This window comes from Leucoraja erinacea, chromosome 34 (assembly GCF_028641065.1).
Source record: "Leucoraja erinacea ecotype New England chromosome 34, Leri_hhj_1, whole genome shotgun sequence".
Taxonomy (NCBI): Eukaryota; Metazoa; Chordata; class Chondrichthyes; order Rajiformes; family Rajidae; genus Leucoraja; species Leucoraja erinaceus.
This window is the reverse complement of record NC_073410.1, coordinates 5,129,604-5,150,000: the sequence shown is the minus strand read 5'-3', so window position 1 is coordinate 5,150,000 and position 20,397 is coordinate 5,129,604. Positions and strand designations below refer to the sequence as shown.

Genomic DNA, 20,397 nt, shown 5'->3' with positions numbered 1-20,397 from the left:
AATAGGTGACATTTTGGGTCAAGACCCTTCTTTAGATTCAGGTTAGAGGCTGATCATTTATTGGTTGTGAAAACAAATCACCTCGATTTAGGTAAGCGATTGGCTGAAGTGATAGGGCCAGGTTGTTATTCATCAACCCAGACCTATGAGAAAGGGCAGCCTTCCATTTATGTAGCACCCTTCACATCCCAAAGTGCTTGTACTGCATCAAATCGCCAAATTTAATGTTCAAGCTAAATTACCCATTTCTAATATTTTCCTCAAATCCACATGGCTTTGAATTCCACTGTGGGTAAACTTTAATGCCTGTTTTGGTTTGTAGCCCCAGGAAATAAACAATTTTGGAAGCTTCGATATGTTTAATCCTGACCTTAGGTCCTGTCTGTCATTGTTGAGTTTGTACGTTCTTCCTGTGACCTATGAGCATCACATTTCCTCCCACATCACAAGATGTGAATTAATTGGCCAATGTACACTGCTTCTAGTGTGTAAATTAATGATGGAAACTTGAAAGAGTTAATGTGAATGAGAAAATAATTCAAAAAAACGATTAACTTAGGAGTAATGTGAATGGGTGCTGATGGCCAATGTGAACTTGATGGGCTGAAGGGCCTGTTACTGCTGTATAATTATGACTCTAAAACATATTGGGAGAAAACACAAGAACAGATGTACGCACACTTACAAAATACAGGGGAAGCTGTACACATTCAGCATGCACACACAAACACAGAGATACACACACACAAATACACATGTGTGTACCTGCACATGGTACATGATTTAATTAATATTATTTCAACCCATGTTTAAGAAGGAACTGCAGATGCTGGAAAATTGAAGGTAAACAAAAATGCTGGAGAAACTCAGCGGGTGAGGCAGCATCTATGGAGCGTTTAGTTTAGTTTAGAGATACAGCACAGAAACAGGTCATTCAGCCCACCGAGTCCGCACCGACTGGCGATCCCCACACACTAACACCACGCTACACACAACTGGGACAATTTACATTTACACCAAGCTGATTAACCTACAAACCTGTACATCTTTGGAGTGTGGGAGGAAACCGAAGATCCCGGAGAAAACCCACACAGATCACGGGGAGAACGTACATACTCCATTCAGACAAGCACCCATGGTCAGGATCGAACCCAGGTCTCTGGCGCTGTGAGGCAGCAACTCTACCACTGCGCCACCATACTGCCCCGTGCTTGAGGGGAGATGAATCATCGTTAAAGGGGAGAAAATATAAAGAACTATTTTCCTGATTTAGCCATTCTCCCAGGAAGATATGGGTGCCTTTCAGAAATTACACCATAAGGGAGCCAGTTTTCTGGGCATGGATAAAGGATTGAGTGTTCGTATGCAGAGAGTTTTACAGTTTCTGATGTGCGTTCCCAGCTCTCACACCGTGTGATGGATTTCCCAATGCAATGAAATAGGCCCGTCTCCGATTCAGGTTATTAAAAGTGCTGCTTTCCAGGGACTGACTGATGCCCACTTTGTCCCGCAGGCCCTGCATTTAAATTCCAAGCAATAAAAGATGCACTTTTATTCCAAAGTGGGCTCAATTATAACTCAGTTAGATATTAAACCTCAACACAGTCAGACGCAAATATTGATGAGAAGTGGCATTGTCAGGATTTAGATGAGGCAAATGCCTAACATGGTCATATTCACCTTACACCAGGGAGTTGCAACCACACAAACCAGAATGTATCAGGAGCTGTAGAAACATTCAGAACTAATTGTAAGTTACAGGGAGTTTGCAGAAACTTAATTTTGCTGGCCTTTGGGGTGGCACGAGTGCTCAGTATCATTGCCAGAATGGGTCAACACATGTGCTGGGCATCAGAATATCTGGCAGATGGGAAGGACAAGGAGAGATTTTGTTTATTTAGTTTAGTTTGGAGATACAGTGCAGAAACAGGCCCTTCGGCCCAATGCTATCCCTCACACACTAGGGATAATTTACCATTTATACCTAGCCAATTAGCCTACAAACCTATACAAAGGTGTGTGGGAGAAAACCAGAGCTTCCCAGAAAAAAACCCAAGTAGATCACGGGTAGAATGTATAAACTCCATACAGACAAGCACCCCTAGTCAGGTTTGAACCCAGATCCCACTGAAGTGTGGATTGGTAGGTGAATTGCTCCAAGTGTGTTGGTGAGTGGCAGAACCTGCGAATGAGGGGTGACTAAAGTAGGAATAGTGACGAATTGTGTAAATAGGTGAAGATGTCGCAAGAAGGAACTGTAGATGCTGGTTTACCAAGGAAAGACACAAAATGCTGGAGTAACTCAACGGGTTAGGCAGCATCCCTGGAGAACATGGATAGGTGACATTTCGGGTCGAGACCCTTCTTCAGACTGATTGCGGGTGTGAAGAGAGAAGAGTGGAGGGGCGGGGCAGGACATGGCATGGCAGCTCATAGGTGAACACAGGCGAGGGGGGGATTTGATGTGCAGATGATTGGACAGATGCCAGAGATGAACATACACAAGGTGTGAGACTGAAAGATGAGAGAGCTGAGAACTACATAGCCAAAAGATTGACAAGGTCCAAGAGGATAGGTGCAATATCAGCCAGGGTTCAAGGTTGGGGAGGAGGGGGTGAAAATAGGGAGATTATGGGGATGAAAGGGGAAAGGGTGGGATTGCAGAGAGTGAATGGGTGGTTGATGGTCAGTTCAGACACAATGGGCTGAAGAGCCTGTTCCTGGGTTGTGGGTCCATGACATTATAAACTTCAGATAGCAGAGGGCATGGCATCTCCTACTCTTGACATACTCCACAGGATATTATCATGGAGTTAATATCAACTGACCCACTAATAGGAACTTGGTGGTAGAAGGAGACTATTCAGCCCATCGTTGAGCACCTAACCCAACATTAGAGCTGTAGCCCTGCAGGTCACAGGTCCTCAAGTACACTCACTCACAAGTACTTTCTGAAAATGAGCAAGGTCTCACCAGGATCTTGTACAACTGCGTTAGGACGAGAGTTTCACACCCGCTGAGTTTCTCCAGCAATTTAGTCTACCTTCGATTCTCCAGCATCTGCAGTTCCTTCTTGAACAATAGGAACTTGTTGTTTACCGCACCTTGATATAGCACCTACCTTGTAATAGTTTCATTTCCATCGTGACCACTTGTCTTCCAGTAGGTATCACACAAGCCTTCACAATTTCTCCCTCTGGAAACAAGAAAAAAAAATTCTGTGATCATTCCACCAAAGGAGGCTGGTGATTCCACGGTAAAGATCTGGCCGCAGCCTGAGAGATTGGCGCTGGTTTTGCTGAGTTTGAGTGCTGAAGGGCAGCACCTTGTGGAGCTGCTGCTGTTCGGGCTGCTGCCTTGGAGCTCCAGAGATCATGGTTCAACCCTGACCTCGGGTACTGTCTGTGTGGAGTCTGCCTGTTCTCCCTATAACCACATAGGTTTCCCCCCAGCTGCTCCAACTTCTTCCCACATTCCAAAGCTTCCAAAGTTTTTCACCCAGAAAGTTGTGAATCTGTGGAATTCTCTGCCGCAAAGGCAGTGGAGGCCAATTCACTGGATGTTTTCAAGAGAGAGTTAGATATAGTTCCTGGGGCTAACGGAATCAAGGGATATGGGAAGAAAGCAGGAACGGGGTACTGATTTAGGATGATCAGCCATGATCATATTGAATGGCGGTGCTGGATTGAAGTGCCGAATGGCCTACTCCTGCACCTATTTTCTTTGTAGGTTAATTTGCCACTGTTACCTGTCCCTGGTGTACAGGTGTGTACAGTATGATCTGTGGGAGCTGAAAAGAATATGGAGAGAATAAAATACAGGCTTAATGTAAGATTAGTGCAAATAGGGTGGTTGATGATTAGTGCTAGATGGGCCGATCGGCCAGTTTCCATGCAGACCCTCTATGACTATGAATTTGGACTCAGTCTGGGCTGCAGTGGCCAGTCAGAAAGTCTAGCAAAAGCCTTGGAATTGGTGGCAGTGGGTGAAAGAACTCCACCATTATACACGGAGGAGCTGACCCTTGAGGAAGATTTTTTCTGAAGGACCAACAGTGCTCCAATGGGTATCTTTCCACCCCTGTCAGAGCCAAATACAAGGCCAGGAATAACAGAGGCACAGCCAATAAGCAAGATCACACAGCGGTATCATAGGTTCTGAACCGATACTCAAACATGAAGCAGGCGTGATTGGTAAAGACATATCTTCTTACCTTGCACTCTGTGTTTGAGGATCCCAGGCTGCAGATGTAAAGACAATGAAAGGAAGACCATTTGCATTTCCCCTCCAGCTCTTTAACGTTCTGCTGCATAAACTATGGTAAAGATATCATATGTGCTGTTTGTCCTACATGCAAAGAAGCACTCTTGACTACTGTCATTATAAGCTGAAAATGCAACTCACAAATTGGACTGCAACCTATAGAAGTGCCTCTGTACGCAAAATGCAGTCACAGGCAGAGATGAAATGGCTGCTCCCACCGATATGTTCAATTGCTGCAGTTACATAACTTACCGTAACCCTTTCCTGCCTGAAAAATCCATCAGAAACCAAAGACAATCAACAAAGGCAAAGTTTGCTGTTTGGACTGACAACCAACCAACCTATGAAGTGAGGCTAGGTAATCAAACACAGCTTCATCACCGTATCACTGGGATTTTGTGAGGATGTAACAAGTAGAATGGATAAGGGAGAGCCAGTTGACGTGGTGTATCTGGACTTTCAAAAAGCCTTTGACAAGGTCCCATACAAGAGATTAGTGTGCAAAATTAGAGCACATGGTATTGGCGGTAGGGTATTGACATGGATAGAGAACTGGTTGGCAGACAGGAAGCAAAGAGTAGGAATTAACTGGTCCTTTTCAGAATTGCACGCTGAGACGAGTGGGGTGCCGCAAGGCTCGGTGCTGGCACCCCAGTTATTTACAAAATATATTAACAATTTAGACGAGGGAATTAAATGTGACATCTCCAAGTTTGCAGATGACACAAGGCTGGGTGGCAGTGTGGGTTGCGATGGATAGCTTGGGTGAGTGAGCAAATGCATGGCAGATTCAGTATAATGTGGATAAATGTGAGGTTATCCACTTTGTTGACAAGAACAGGAATACAGATTATTATCTGAATGGTGTCAGATTAGGAAAAGGGCAGGTGCAACAAGACCTGGGTGTGCGTGTACATCAGTCACTGAAAGTAAGCATGTAGGTACAGCACGCAGTGAAGAAAGCTAATGGCATGTTGGCCTTCATTGCGAGAGGATTTGAGTTTAGAGGCAAGGAGGTCCTAACGCAGTTGTACAAGGTCCTGGTGAGACCTTGCTCATCTTCAGAAAGTACTTGTGAGTGAGTGTACTTGAGGACCTGTGACCTGCAGGGCTACAGCTCTAATGTTGGGTTAGGTGCTCAACGATGGGCTGAATAGTCTCTTTCTATCTCATGGATTTTCTTTTGAAGGGAGAAAATTCAGCAAAATGTTGTGCAGAAGGGAAAAGGTAATCTGGAATTCCTTGCAGCTGCAGAACCACGGATGCAATGTACTGTAAAGTAGTTCAGGGTTTATGTCAATATGGAATGTCCTCAAGCAACGTGTGCTAACACTGAAATCATAATCGCACATCTCCTGATGGTTGAAAATCTTAACATGTTTCTGATGTAAATGATGCCAAGTCCAGGGCTCTGGAAATCATGTTCACATTGGCATGAGGAAAGAGTTCCTCCAAGGCTGGTGCAGGAGGAGGCTTGTTGGGTTTGAGTCAAGGTGATGCAAACATCCATACATTCAAAAGGGTACCAAGAACCAGTTTCACTTAGGCTGAGAACATTTTAATTTCTGCTCAGGACACCCCTCACGTTAGTGAGCTGCCAACCACGACGCTCATCTCTGAGACAGAAGGTTGTGTGTTCAAATCCCGCAATGGTTGAGCATCTTCGATGCAAGAGAACATCATGGGAGAAGTATCAAACACTTAACAATGAACCACGCAAGAGATATTAGGGCAGACACAAGTGACTGTGCATGCTCAGCCATGATCATATTGAATAGCGGTGCAGGTTCGAAGGGCCGGATGGCCGACTCCTGCACCTATTTTCTATGTTTCTATGCTGGAATTGTCAGCAAATACCAAGCTGGAACTCAGTGGGAACTCAGCGGGACAATAGACAATAGGTGCAGGAGTAGGCCATTCAATCCTTCGAGCATGCACTGCCATTCAATGCGATCATGGCTGATCATCCACAATCAGTATCCCGTTCCCGCTTGCTCCCCAAATGGACAAACTATTTTCACTTCCACTCCGAGGGACAGAACGTCCTCAAAGGGGGCATATTTTAAGGAGATTTCACAGTCGAGCAGAAATATGGAGACATAAGGGACTGCGGATATTAGGAGAGCTTGGTCAATGAACAAAACAATAAGAAACCTCTTAGAAATGAAAGGATCATGGAGCATGGAAAATGATCTTGCAGCCCACTAAATTTGGGTCCGTCATCAGCCACAAATTTACGCTAATCTTTCATTCATCCCATTCTCCCCACATTTCCTTCAATGTTTCAATGTTTTAAGGATAAGAGGGGAGTCTTTTAGGACCGAGATGAGAAAATCATTTTTTACACAGAGAGTGGTGAATCTGTGGAATTCTCTGCCACAGAATGTAGTTGAGGCCACAGTTCATTGACTATATTTAAGAGGGAGTTAGATGTGGCCCTTGTGCCTAAAGGGATCAGGGGGTATGGAGAGAAGGCATGTATGGGATACTGAGTTGGATGATCAGCCATGATCATATTGAATGGCAGTGCAGACTCGAAGGGCCGAATGGCCTACTCCTGCATCTATTTTCTATGTTTCTATGTTTCCCCTTATCCCCACAACCCCCATAAAGTCCACCATTCATCTACGTACCAAGGGCGATTTGCAGCAGTTTATCAACTTACCGTCCCATCCGCCTTTGGAATGTGGGAAGAACCCGGAGCGCCTGGAGGAGCCGTTTGTGGCCACATCACAGGGAGAACAAGCAGGATCGAACCCTGGTTGCTGGAGCTACGAGGTAACCCCGCCATTGTTTAGGAATTTCCCAAGGATCACGACCTTGAAAGCTAATGTCACGGCTGCCATGGGCAGAGCAAGTGCATTCATGAATAAGAGAGCATTAAGGAGCAGAGTCAATGAACACTTGGGTGCCATTGAGTATATCCAGTGCAATATGGTTCCTTCCACAGGACTTAGCCAATGCAACACAAAAATCGCTCTTAACTCCAGCGCGCATCTCACCCACATTTGTTCCATATTCAGATATGCAGCAATTACACAACATGACAAATCGCTCTTATCCCACGGCACAGATACTATACCAGATAAAGATGCAAATCTGTGCAACTGAAGAATAGAGCTATGCTCAAACAAACAGGGAGAGTAAATATTTGATAATGATAAATAAACCCTATTATCAAGTCATCATTATATGGCTGGGCGATGCTAGATTCTCAGGATAAACTTAGGGCAGTGTGCCAAGATATGCACAGACACGACAGCAAAGAGCAGCCCAACACTGGAACAATGTGATATTATCTTGAGGATAAATGGGGATCCTGTGGATAGGGTGAACTGTTTTAAATATCTGGGAGTCCACATCTCCGAGGATATGACATGGGCATCACACGCCTCAGCACTCGTGAGTAAGGCAAGGCATCGCCTTTACCACCTCAGGCAATTGAGGAAATTCAGAGTGTCTCTGAGGATCCTCCAGTGCTTCTACGCAGCGGCTGTGGAAAGCATCTTGTCCGGGAACATTACCATCTGGTTTGGGAATTGCTCTGCCAAGGACAAGAAAGCTCTGCAGAGTAGTGCGTTCGGCTGAACGCACTATGGGAACTTCACTTGGCCCCCTGCAGGAACTATACATCAGGAGGTGAACTCCAGAGCCAACAATATCATGAGAGACCCCTTCCACCCCAGCAACGGACTGTTCCAGCTGCTACAATCAGGCAAACGCCTCCGTTGCCATGCGGTGAGAACGGAGAGGTTGAGAAGGAGTTTCTTCCCAGGGGCCATTCGGACTGTAAACGCCTATCTCACCAGGGACTAACTCTACTGAACGTTTTTCCTTCCATTATTTATTATGTAAAAGAATATGTGTGTTATGATTGTTTTTATAGTTTGTTTGGTTGTTTGGTTGTTTGTCTTTTGCACAAAAGTCCGCGAGCATTGCCACTTTCATTTCACTGCACATCTCATATGTGTATGTGACAAATAACTTGACTTGACTTGACTTAAATCAGAGGATCACATGCAGTGCCCTCTGAGAGACGGCACAATGCAATTGATTTCCAATCACAAAGGCACTGAAAGGACACAGGGAATCAGTACTTCACAATGAAGCCAATACAATGGTACAATCAATGGCCCTTTATTTGTCTCCTATGCAACTGTCTCTCGCATATATTACGCAAGCGGGTGCCGCCATGTTTTCCAAAGTGCGGTCAGCCCACGCACACGATGTACTGGAGCAGATCCCACAAACCGACATCCCTCTCCTCTCCTGTTCCGGCCACATTTGTGTCTCGGGGTCACCTCCTGCAGCCGAACTTGAATGCGTTGGAGGCATTACCCTGGTTCGCCCTCCTAGCAGCAAGGAAATTCAGAGTGTCTCTGAGGATCCTCCAGTGCTTCTACGCAGTGCTGTGGAAAGCATCTTGTCCCCGGTTATTCCTTCCGACGAGCCAAGCTACTCAAAGAAGTGATACGAACCAAGCTACTCAAAGAAGTGATACAAAATGCTGGAGTAACTCAGCGGGACAGGCAGCATCTCTGGAGAGAAGGAATGGGTGACGTTTCGGGTCGAGAGCCTTCTCCAGCATCTGTAGTTCCTTCCTACTCAAAGAGGTGTCAGGCCAGTGCAGTTGAAGAAGGTTTGAAGTAATGTCTTAAAAGAAGAATAAAATATAGTGACATGGAAATGTATATGCACGAGAAGTTAGACTCTTGATATTTGCAGAAAGAATATTCTGAATGACCCAAAGAGATCAAATCTCATCACAGCTGCTGTGGATTTCAGATGCAGCTAATTAAATAACCCTGGAATAAATTCAGGACAACACTGTAGCATAGCGGTGAAGTTGCTGCCTGACAGTTCCAGAGATCCGGGTTCGATCCTGACTACAGGTGCTGTCTGTATGGAGTTTGTACGTTCTCCCCGTGATCGCATGGATTTTCTCTGAGATCTTCGGTTTCCTCCCACACTCCAAAGACGTACAGGTTTGTATGTTAATTGGCTTGGTATAATTGTAAATTGTCCATAGTGTGTGTAGGATAGTGTTAATGTGCAGAGATCGCTGGTTGGTGCGGACCCGGTGGGCCGAAGGGCATGTTTCCACGCTGGATCTCTAAACTAAACTAAAAAATCGTGACAGTGACATTGTCAGATTATCATAAATACTCAGAACCATCTGATTAACAAGAGAGTATACTTCCCACTGTGAGCCATGGATACTGAACCAAAACCTGTTCAGCAACATGCAGCCTGTACCCAGCTAGGTGTGCATGCATGACAAACATTGTTCAAGGCAAAATGTAAATGTCCTTAAACAAACTGGGAACACAGAAACATGTTTTTTTTGTAAACTTCTTGAATGGTGCAAATGGGAAACTATTCAGCCCGTGTCCCAGCAAATACAATCACCCTAGCACAAAAGTGACAGGTTAAGTATTCATAGATGCTGCTGCACCCGCTGAGTTTCTCCAGCTTTTCTGTGTAACCTAAGTATTCACACTCTTTGGTGGAGTTTTCAGGTTTTTCCTTTCTGCAAAGCTGCTGTTCAAGTTTGGCTGGATAACACCAGGTACTTATCAATGCAATTCGCAGTGCACAAAATACTTTGAGATTCGTAGGCTCCCCTCGGTCATGACTGACCGTGGGTGATGCATCCTATTTGTTGGCTCTTGCTCCAAACCTCGGTTAGAGCAGCGTCGCTTACGGTGATGTGTGTTCGGATGCAAGCCTGGGCGATCGATGTCATATGGAGGACAGGCTGTTGCCCATGCAGCACGTCCCCCCTCTGCACGTTGCTGATCGATCCAAAGGAACAGCAGGGCCGTTACAGTTTGGCACCAGCGCCATCGCAGGAGCTGCCAGAGCGAGGTTATAGACAACGACGAACTGCCTTAGGGGCTCCGACACCAGATTTTCTTGAGGTTTACTCCAGGAGCCTTTTCCACGACTGGATATGGCCACAAGGCAGTGAAGGTTTTAAATCAGAGTTTTCCCTCTCCTAGATGGACTGCCTTCCCAGGCTGACGAGCCCCATCTGCCCGAGACTCGTGGGGGCGGGAGCGTCTACCTGCCTGTGCAGGTCTATAGCACCTGCCCACTGCCCATACTGAGATAGAGTTGAGATAACTTATTGGTTCATATCACAAGTTCATATGTTCTAGAAGCAGACTTCAGCCATTCGGCCCATCAATTCTATTCTCCCATTCAAACATGGCTGATCTATCTTTCCCACTCAACCCGATTCTACTGCCTTTGCCCCATATCCCCTGCCACTCTTACAAATCATAAATCTACCAATCTCCACCATAGAAATATCCATTGACACTGAAATGCAAACAACTCTTTGATGAATCTTCAAGCAGCAATATGCTTTTCATGCAGCCAAGAAGTCTGTACATAACATACAAACTGCACCTATACGCACACTTCGTCACTTGCATTTTAACCCTTACAGTATCCTCCCCTCAGAATCACTCTGTTTTTTATTGGTAATCTTTATTTCACTCAATATTTGAAAATGAGCAGAGTTGCCATGAAAGGCTGACAATTAATGGGCCAGTCCATTAGGATCACACTTCAATGTGCTGACTGTGCTGACTAACGGAAAACTAGAATGTTTGTAAAATAGTTGAATACAAACAGAAAATGCTGAAGATACACAGCAGGTCAGACAGTGTGTGTGAAGAGAGAGGCATAGTTAAGGACTCATCAACATTGGGCCTAACTAGAGTAAAATTAGTGTGTATGCAAAAAAGATATTTCACTACACGATACGATACGATATGAACTTTCTTTATCCCAGGAGAGAAATTGATTTGTCAACAGCCATTAAAAACACAAAATACATGCAACATGAAATCAAAGTGATGAGTGGAAAGGATTAGGGATGTGCAAAGATTGGGGGGGGGGGGGGGGGGGGGGGGGGATTAGGGGAGTCAGTCTCAGTCTACCCCACGACAGAAGGGGGAGGAGTTGTACAGTTTATAGCCACAGGGAAGAAGAATCTCCTGTGGCGTTCTGTGCTGCATCTTGGTGGAACCAGTCTGTTGCTGAAGGTGCTCCTCAGGTTGGCCAGTGTGTTATGGAGGGGGTGAGCTGTATTGCCCAGGATGCTCCACAATTTGAGGAGCAACCTCCCCTCCAAGACCAACCTCCCATGAAAATCCAACTTCACCCCCAGAACAGAGCCAGCCCTCCTGATGAGTTTGTCAATCCTATTGGTGTATGTACATATGTGACCAGGGTACACTTGACAGTAAAATATCATTGAAACAATAGACAATAAACAACGGACAAGAGGTGCAGGAGTAGGCCATTCGGCCCTTCAAGCCAGCATTCAATGTGATCATGGCTGATTATCCACAATCAGTACCCTGTTCCTGCATTCTCCCCATATCCCCTGACTCCGCTATCTTCAAGAGCCCTATCCAGCGCTCTCTTGAAAGTATGAAACATTAATTGGAAAAGTGTTTCTGGGAGGGGGAAGGGTAGAGTTAACAAAGGGAATGATTGTGACTGGAGATCAAGGTTGTCCAAGTGACCAAAAGGGACAGAGTCTGAAGAAGGGTTTCGGCCCGAAACGTTGCCCATTTCCTTTGCTCCATAGATGCTGCCTCACCCGCTGAGTTTATCCAGCATTTTTGTCTACCTTCGATTTTCCAGCATCTGCAGTTCCTTCTTAAACAAAACACAAAGTGCTGGGGGAACACAGCGAGTGATGCAACGTCTGGGGATAGTTGATGTTTTGGGTCAAGACCTTGCATCAGAGTGAGAGTGCAGAGCAGCGGATAGTATAGTGGACCATTCCTAATACATCACTGATACCATCACTGTGCCTCCGCAGCTGCTGCCTGACCCACTGGGTTCTCTCAGACATTTGTTTTTTGCTCCAGACTCCAGCGTCTGCAGTCTCTCATGTGTCTGTCCAGGTGACCCAATTGATTTTCTTTTTTATTTATTTATTTTTTTATTTTATTTATTAGAAGTAAGTACAGTCATATGGCACCAAAGTGCCTAATATATATTTTCATAATACATTTTATGTACAACTTTTTTTTTAGTTACATTGAAAAAAAGATTAGAATAAGAAAAATAAGTTAGATAGTAAAGGATAGAAAGATGTGAAATATATAGTGTGTGAAGAAAGAAAACGAGTAAATGAAGAAAGTTGAGAAAGAGAAAATAGAGAAAAGAAAAGAAAAGAAAAGGAGATCATTATTTATAATCTTGACCAACCCTCGTCCGGTCCTGAAACATTTTTTTTACAATTGTGTTGCACCATATGATTCCAAAAAAACGACGAATGGAGACCAACTCGTTATGAATTGATCTGATTTTCTTTCATCTAAAATTTAAGTTATGGTTAATTTGGTGCGTCAATAATTCCCAAGAATAAATTTGCAATATCTTCATAGGCTGTTTGCCTTTGATATCACACCTCGTACATTCCGCCTTCAAGAAGCAGGAGACTAGGGACTGTCCAATTGTGTTGCCATACTGACAAGTATATTATGAGCAAAAGGGTACCGAGAGAAAATAGGCCACCTTAAGATCAGTGTGATGATCAATGTGTGGAACCACAGGAACTGGGCGAGGTTTTAAATAAATTAGTCTCATTTGAATTTACCGTAGGTAAAGACATGGAAGCTAGTGAGGCGGAACTATAATATCCTGCAACATATCAACATTACAAAGGAAGAGGTGATAGAGATCTTGAAACACAGAGCGTGGCACAGTGGCACATCTGGTAGTGCTGTTGCCTCACAGCTCAAGAGCCAGCTTCGATCCTGACCTCGGCTGCTGCCTGTGTGGAGTTTGCACGTTCTCTCTGTGACCACGTGGGCTTCCCCCAGGTGCTCCAGTTTCCTCCCACATCCGAAAGACATGCGGAGTTGTAGGTTAATTGATCTCTGTAAATTGTCCCCAGCATGTAAAGAGTGGATGAGAAAGTGGGATAACAGACAACTAGCGTGAACAGGTAGACACAACATGCTGGAGTAACTCAGAGGGTGAGGCAGCATCTCTGGAGAGAAGGGATGAGCGACGTTCCGAGTCAAGACCCTTCTCCCCCGACATTTCACCCATTCCTTCTCTCCAGAGATGCTGCCTCACCCGCTGAGTTCTCCCATCCAATCCCTGCACACTAGGAGCTATTTACAGGGCCAATTAACCAATTAACATGCACGTCTTTGGGATGTGGGAAGAAACCGGAACAGCCAGAGGATACCCAAGTGGTCACAGGAAGAACATGCAAACTCCACATAGACAGTTTCCGAGGTCAGGATTGAACCCAGGTCTCTGGTGCTATAAGGCAGGAGCTTTATCAGTTGTGCCACTGTGCTGCCCCACCCATGCTTTACCCAACTCAGTTTCAGAGTCCATACCAAGGCAAGCAAACACCAAAAAGGAATCCAATAGGAATATTGCAAGATGCTTCTGAGTTTAGTCCAGTCCAGTCATAAACACATTTTCACACAAACCCATTTTCAAACCAATGACAATCTATTCACTACATCCAGAGCAAAGGAGTAGGATGAGTTGGACGGTCTTTCAAAGAGGCAACACAGGCATAATGGATCGATTGGTCTCCCTCTGTGTTGTACCATTCTATGATTAGCAGAGCTACTGTATCTGCCTGCATGTTCATTCTAGCTCCTTGCCTCGCTAGTGCACCTGTAACAGGCTCCAGTTCTTTTCATAGACACTAACAGAAGTTAAACTCTATGGGAAACAAAAAAACTTATATAACTTTCCTCATTAGTTTTTGATGAATGCTGAGCATACAAGGAGTAATGAACTGAATTCTTAATTCAAAGAAGAACTTAAACTGGGCCATGCCAGATTGATTCACGAGTGCCTGGGCTGGAGCCAAACCCCATCAATTTGAGGTCAGAGGCAATTGTCTCTGGAAAGAAATCTGGATGTACAAGCAGTGGGAAATGAAAAAGAATTCTGCTGCCTCAGTGAGTGCTTGGTAACAGTTTCTAAATCCCATCATTATCAGAGCTGTAAAGTAACCACAGTGACTCTTTTTATACGGGCTGTAGAATGCGATGCTGGGCTGGACTCTTCCAGCAAGAGCAGGTAGTTGGACCTAACGACAGTTTGTAAAGAAAAATATGCATGAATGTCACAAGCACACTTCGTCTTCGGCTTTGTTCAAGAGTTGGTTATGGTGGACGAGGAAGCTGAAGGGAGACTTTAAGTCAAATGTACAGCTTAGTTCAAGTAGCATACAGAGAGAACGTTCCTCTTGGTGTAGTGCAGTCACTTGACTCACAACAAAGAGATACACTGTGGACTAACAATCCAGGGAACCAAGTTCAAATCTTGCCCCAGTAGTTGTGGTAATTAAATTCAGTTAATAATTTGATAAAAAAAACAATCAGTTTGAGAAATACTAGAACATGGAACGGTACAGTACAGCACAGGAACAGGCCCTTCAGCCCACAAAATCCATGCTGAACATGATGCCAAGTTAAACTAATCTTCTCTGCCTGCACATGATCCATATACTGTATCTCCATTCTCTGCATATCCATGTGCCCATCTGAGCTAGGTGAAAACGAGTTTAAGATTTATGAGATTAAGTATAATGAGCATGATGTATTGCAAGGACAAAACCAGAAATATCATCTACACCCCAGAAAACAAGATAGAAATGGGCGCAAGACCTAATGATTTCAGGTAAATAAACAGCTGAAGGGAGCATTATAAATCTTCAACATAATTCCCCAGCTGTGCAGTGGAATTTATTTGTGGGGATGCTAAATTGAAAAGTAGTGCGAAAAGTTAAGAAAACCTGTTTAGAACATTGGCCCGGTTTGCCCAAGATTCTCAACTCTGGGAGTGATGAGCACAGTTTTGGTCTCCATCCTACAATGCTATTACAAAAATGAGTGGCGTAAACCCACACGTAGATTGAATAATATCAGAGCAGATGTTTTTTTTACAAGGACAAATAACCTTGAGGTGATTCAATAAGCTTTTTTAAATTCTGAATGTTTTCCATGAAGTAAATGCAGTAAATGTTTGAGACTCCACAATCAAAAGTCATGCATTCAAAATAATCAATGATAAATCCAATGGGAAAAATTATTTGTTTTAGGTAATGGTTCAAATTTGGAACATACTAACAATAGAAAGAATTGTCATCAATATTTGGAATGAGAGAAGATATTTGTGGCGTATGGACAGTGTGGAGCAGTGTGGTAGTCTTTAGTCCAAACAATCTGGTTTTCTGAAGACACACACAAAAAGCTGTAGTAACTCAGTGGGTCAGGCAGCATCTCTAGCGAAAAGGTATAGGTAACGTTTCGGGTCGAGACCCTTCTTCAGACGGATCAATGAGTGACCTTTCGGGTTGAGACACTTCTGTCTGGAGAAAAGGAACAGGTGATGTTTCGGATCGAGACCCTTCTTCACACAGAAGGGTCTCGACCCAAAACATCATTATTCCTATTCGCCAGAGATGCTGCCTGACCCGCTGAGTTACTACAGCTTTTTGTATCTGTCTTCGGTTTAAACCATCATCTGCAGTTCCTCCCGACTGATTTTCTGAAAACCTGGCTTGCAATTCAGCAAATTAATGTGGGAATAATGCGCGGTTATCTTTTGCATAAATTGTTAAAAGAAAACCTCTGATGTTATATTGATATTACAGATCTCCCAGCACAATGCAAGGAGCAGGGTCTTTTGAAATCCTCTCTTAATCAATTTCATTAGGGAAAAGAAAAGTCAGCATTAGTGATTTCAAGAATCATGTGATATGGAAAACTAACCTGCATGCATATCTTTTTGTTAAGAGTCACTATATTAAATTAAATGGTTTCAAACCTAATATAAATACAGCTATTGTGATCTTTCTTTTCAGAACAAAAGACTAATCAAGTCATATTTGCACTAGAGCACAGGGGACTAAGCTAAACAGGATAATATCCTGTCAAGAAATGGAGACACAAGGGGCGGCAGATGCTGGAATCTTGCACAAAAAATAAATGCTGAAGGAACTCAGCGGGTCAGGCAGCAAATGTGGAAGGAAAAAAAGACCGAAAGTGCTGGAGTATCTCGGCAGATCAGCTACCTAACACACTGAGTTACTCCAGCACTTTATTCTTTTTTGTAAACCACCACCTTCAGTCCCTTGTGTTAGCACCTGAGGAGAGAAGGGGCAGGCGATGTTGTCGGCACCGAATCAAAACACTGTCTCTCCATTCCCCCCACAGATGTTACCTGATCTGGCAAGCTCCTCCAGCAGATAGACACAAAAAGCTGGAGTAACTCGACGGGACAGTAATTCTGCTTGTCCTGCTGAGTTACTCCAGCTTTTTGTGTTTTTCTTCAGTTTAAACCATCAGCTGCAGCTGCAGTTCCTTCTTACATAAGTTCCTCCAGTACTTTGATTTATTTTAACCTGCAAATAAGCAATACCTTAGCTTTGAATCTGGGAACCTCCCCAGACGTTGGTTCGAGACATCCACTAGAACATTTAAACAGTTAATTGTTAAAATCTTCAGCTCACCAGTATATTGTTTCATCGCTATTCATTAGTCTGTCTGACTGTAAAGTGGATTAATATTTCCAACATTACAATGCTGACTGCACTTCTAAAGTTCTGTATTGACTCTAGAGTGCTTGGGATACTTGGTAGTTGTGAAAAGTCTATTCTAAACGCAGGTCTTTCTTTACAGCTATCTTTTCTTTCTTCTTTCCTCATTACCTAGCAACCATTCAGCAATTCTTGGCAACTGACAATGGGCAGCAAAAACAATTCCAACATGGGCATGTTTATATAGAAGCCTATGTGATTAAGCAGCTCCTCCACTCTTGCACACACCCACACAGCACACAAAGTATTGCCCCTGATGGATGTGAAATATTTAAAATGCAATCACTAAGCAGATGTCATTTTAAAGGCTCATCAAACATCCAGTGAGCACTCCTCCTGACAGCATTTGGACAAGATACTATTTCAGTTTCATAAAAGGAAAAGAAGTAATTGAACTATAAGAGTGGATGTAATCTTTATCTGAGGCATTAGCATTTAAATATTAAGTGAAGTAAAATCTTAGCTTCCTATTAATATGTCACAGATTGTGTGAAGCCTGTTTGAAGTGGTGTCATTTTTAACACAACTCAAACTACCTCATTGAATTCAGACAGAGTTGCCATTAAGTAGACCAGGGAGTGTTCTTGAGGGGGTTATGGGGGTGGGGCTGGGAAAACCTCTCTTCCAACTCTAGTTCATTTGCAAATGAGTAAAGGAAATAGGTCATTTCTCTCTTGGCTCATCAATATTTCAACGCATTTACATTGTTAACTATTACCATTAATCACCAAGAGCGCTCAGCATGGCTCTAAAGATTTCACACACCACACACACACACACACACACAAACTGTAGCAAAACATCTCCACATCCCCATCAAGTGAGCAGACACAAGAAACTGATTTGCCAACAAAGACACAAAGAGCTGGAGTAACTCAGCAGGTCAGGCAGCATCTCCAAGAACATAAAGAACATGGTCTGAAGAAGGGTCCTGATCCAAATAGTCTCCTATCCATATTCTTGAAAGACACTGCCTGACCCATTGAGTTACTCCAGCACTTTGTGTCTTTTTTCCCAATGAAGATACTTTGGCTCACCAGAACTCAGGACGTGCTTAGACTGAGAACTGATCCTATGTTTTACAACATGGCAGTTGGGTGAGCAAAGGGTGCAATTAAGATAGCTACTCATCTCCTTCAATAGGAGCACAGACAGAGGATTGCTATGGGCGCGGTCTGCACAGATTTTGTACGTTCTCCCTGTGACTGCATGGGCTTTCTCCAGTGCTCCAGTTTCCTTCTACAGACCTCACCAAAGACGTACAGGTATGGAGTTTAATTGGCATCTGTAAAATTGTAAATTATCCTTAGTGTGTGGGATATAGTTAGTGGACACGTTAGCGTTGACTTGGTGGGCTGAAGGGCCTGTTTCCACACTGTCTAAAGTCTAAAAACTGAATGTATCCTAGAAGGTTTTCTCATAAGATCTCCACTTACATCCATTCCTCTGGGTGTACATTTCACTCCTCCTCTCATTATCTGACACTCTTTTATCTCCTTTCCATGTCTAGCTTGTGTTACTTACTCTCGCATCTGCGAATCAAACCTCCCTCACCTGTATCACTTTCTAGGTTTGGTCCTGACCTCCCATTTCTTTTCCAGATTTCTCCCCCTCCCCTCCCTATTACCATCAGCCTGAAGAAGGGTCCAGACCCAAAATGTCATCTGTCCATTCCCTCCACAGACGCTGCCTGACCCGTTGAGTTACCCCAGTACTTTTTGCTTTGATCACTTGACCTGTTGTCCACAATAGTTCATTGACCACCTTGTGGAGCCTGACTTCCAATTCAGAAAACGAGGAGACCCACTACGTGGTTGATTAGATGATTCAACAATCAATTATCGGCCTTGTGTGTGATATTTTTTACCCATTAAAGACAAGTGGTTTGTTTGCTGTACTGTCTGGAACATTCATTAGTAAATCCTAGAGATCTCTGGTCAAACCTGCATATTTCAAATACAGGAATACAAACCTGTATTTATACTCACATGGTTTAATTTTGTCTGCTGGGTAGAAATGTTCAATTTTAACACTTGCATTTTTACTCCACCATCAACATTCATTGTCAAATGATGTAAAAGGAGCCCATTCAGCCCATCGAGTCATTAGCTGTTCCAACGGTACTATCCCATCAGTCTCATGCTCCTTTCTCCTTATTTCCCAGCACCTATGCAACTCATTCTTTCCCACACATACCTTGCGCCTTTGCCACTAACCGACTACAAAAGAGCATTTAATCTACCAGTGAATCATTGAGAAATGGGAATTCAGAGCACCCGGAGGAAACAGAATAAAACGTGTAAACTGTACACAGTCAGCACCCTAGGTCAGGATTGAAACTAGGTCTCCACAGCTATAAGGCAGCAGCATCTCGCCTTCTGCATTGCTATTCTGATGCGTTTCCTGACACTCTAAGGGTACCTACTGGGTTAGGAAGTAATGCAGGATGAAACCGAAGTTTGTATCCAATCCATTATCAAGATAGATGTAGAAACAAGGTTCTGCAGATGCTGGTTTATAAACAGATACAGAGTGCTGGAGTAACCCATGGGTCAGCCAGCATCCCTGGAAAACATGGATAGGTGATGTTTCAAGTCGGATCCCCTTCTTCAGTCTAATTGTGGTTGGGGTAGGGGGGTAGGGTGAGTGGTGGGACGGGACAAAGTCTTGTGAGGGATGGGTGGTGAGGGTTTGTTTTGATAAGTGGATGGTTGGAGGCCAGAGATGAAAAAATGAAAGGTGTGAGTTAAGGATAGGATAGTAGCAAATTGTGAAGTGAGAGAAAGGATAGATGGAAGGGGAGGGGGAAGTGGAGAAATGGGTGCAAGTCCAAGTGGGGACAGGGGAGAGGAAGGGAGAGATGAAGGAAGGGTTATTTTGTGGTTGTCACCTAAAATTGGAGTCATCAATGTTCATATTATCAGGTGGCAAGCTACTCAATTATATCTCAATACCATTCAAAGAGTTGTCATTTCCATTTCACCAGCAATATCCAAACTGACATTTATCACAATGATTTCTGTTGGGGCTTGTTGTGTCCAATTTTTGTCTCACACTCACACAAAAATAATCACCACCCTTCAAAGCAATTTACGGAAAGAATGCTTTTGTTGGCTGGGGTTACAAATATAACATTCTGAGCTATGAGCCTTGAATTTCTATTAATAAGCACATCAAAAATGTGGTAATCGGCCACCATGCAAATCAGCGCTTTCAGCACATGTTACATTTATGGGAACTGCTCAGATTTTAACCATCCAAGCTTATTCAAGGTATCAATTATCAGACAGCTTGCTGAGCACTGTAATCAACATTTGGTCTAATTGGAGTGGTGTGGCTCTTCACACTCACACTGTTGGCGTTACATTGTCTAATCAGTCTCAAGAGAAAAGAAAAGGGTAAAATGCCACAGTAGACATTACTCATCAAGTTAATACTAGAAGTCATATCTCCATCACTGATCTATCTATTATCCCCTCTCTCTGTCTAATCCACTCATCATCGTTGTATCTACCAGAGTCAAGCAC

At 43.7% G+C, this 20,397-nt stretch overlaps 1 protein-coding gene across 2 annotated transcripts in view; it reads right to left on the bottom strand.

Annotated features, from left to right (window-relative positions):
* Positions 1-20,397, bottom strand: part of LOC129712929 (PH and SEC7 domain-containing protein 1-like) — a 132,824-nt gene that overhangs the window by 94,446 nt on the left and 17,981 nt on the right. The window contains exons 1-2 of one of the 2 annotated variants that reach the window (XM_055661707.1): positions 4,214-4,986; positions 3,122-3,196 (exon numbers count right to left, since the gene is read on the bottom strand). The gene's annotated coding sequence lies outside the window, so the exon portion shown is untranslated. Of the gene's footprint in view, positions 1-3,121; positions 3,197-4,213; positions 4,987-20,397 lie in introns of those variants that run through there. The other variant, XM_055661706.1, reaches the window with a different exon arrangement.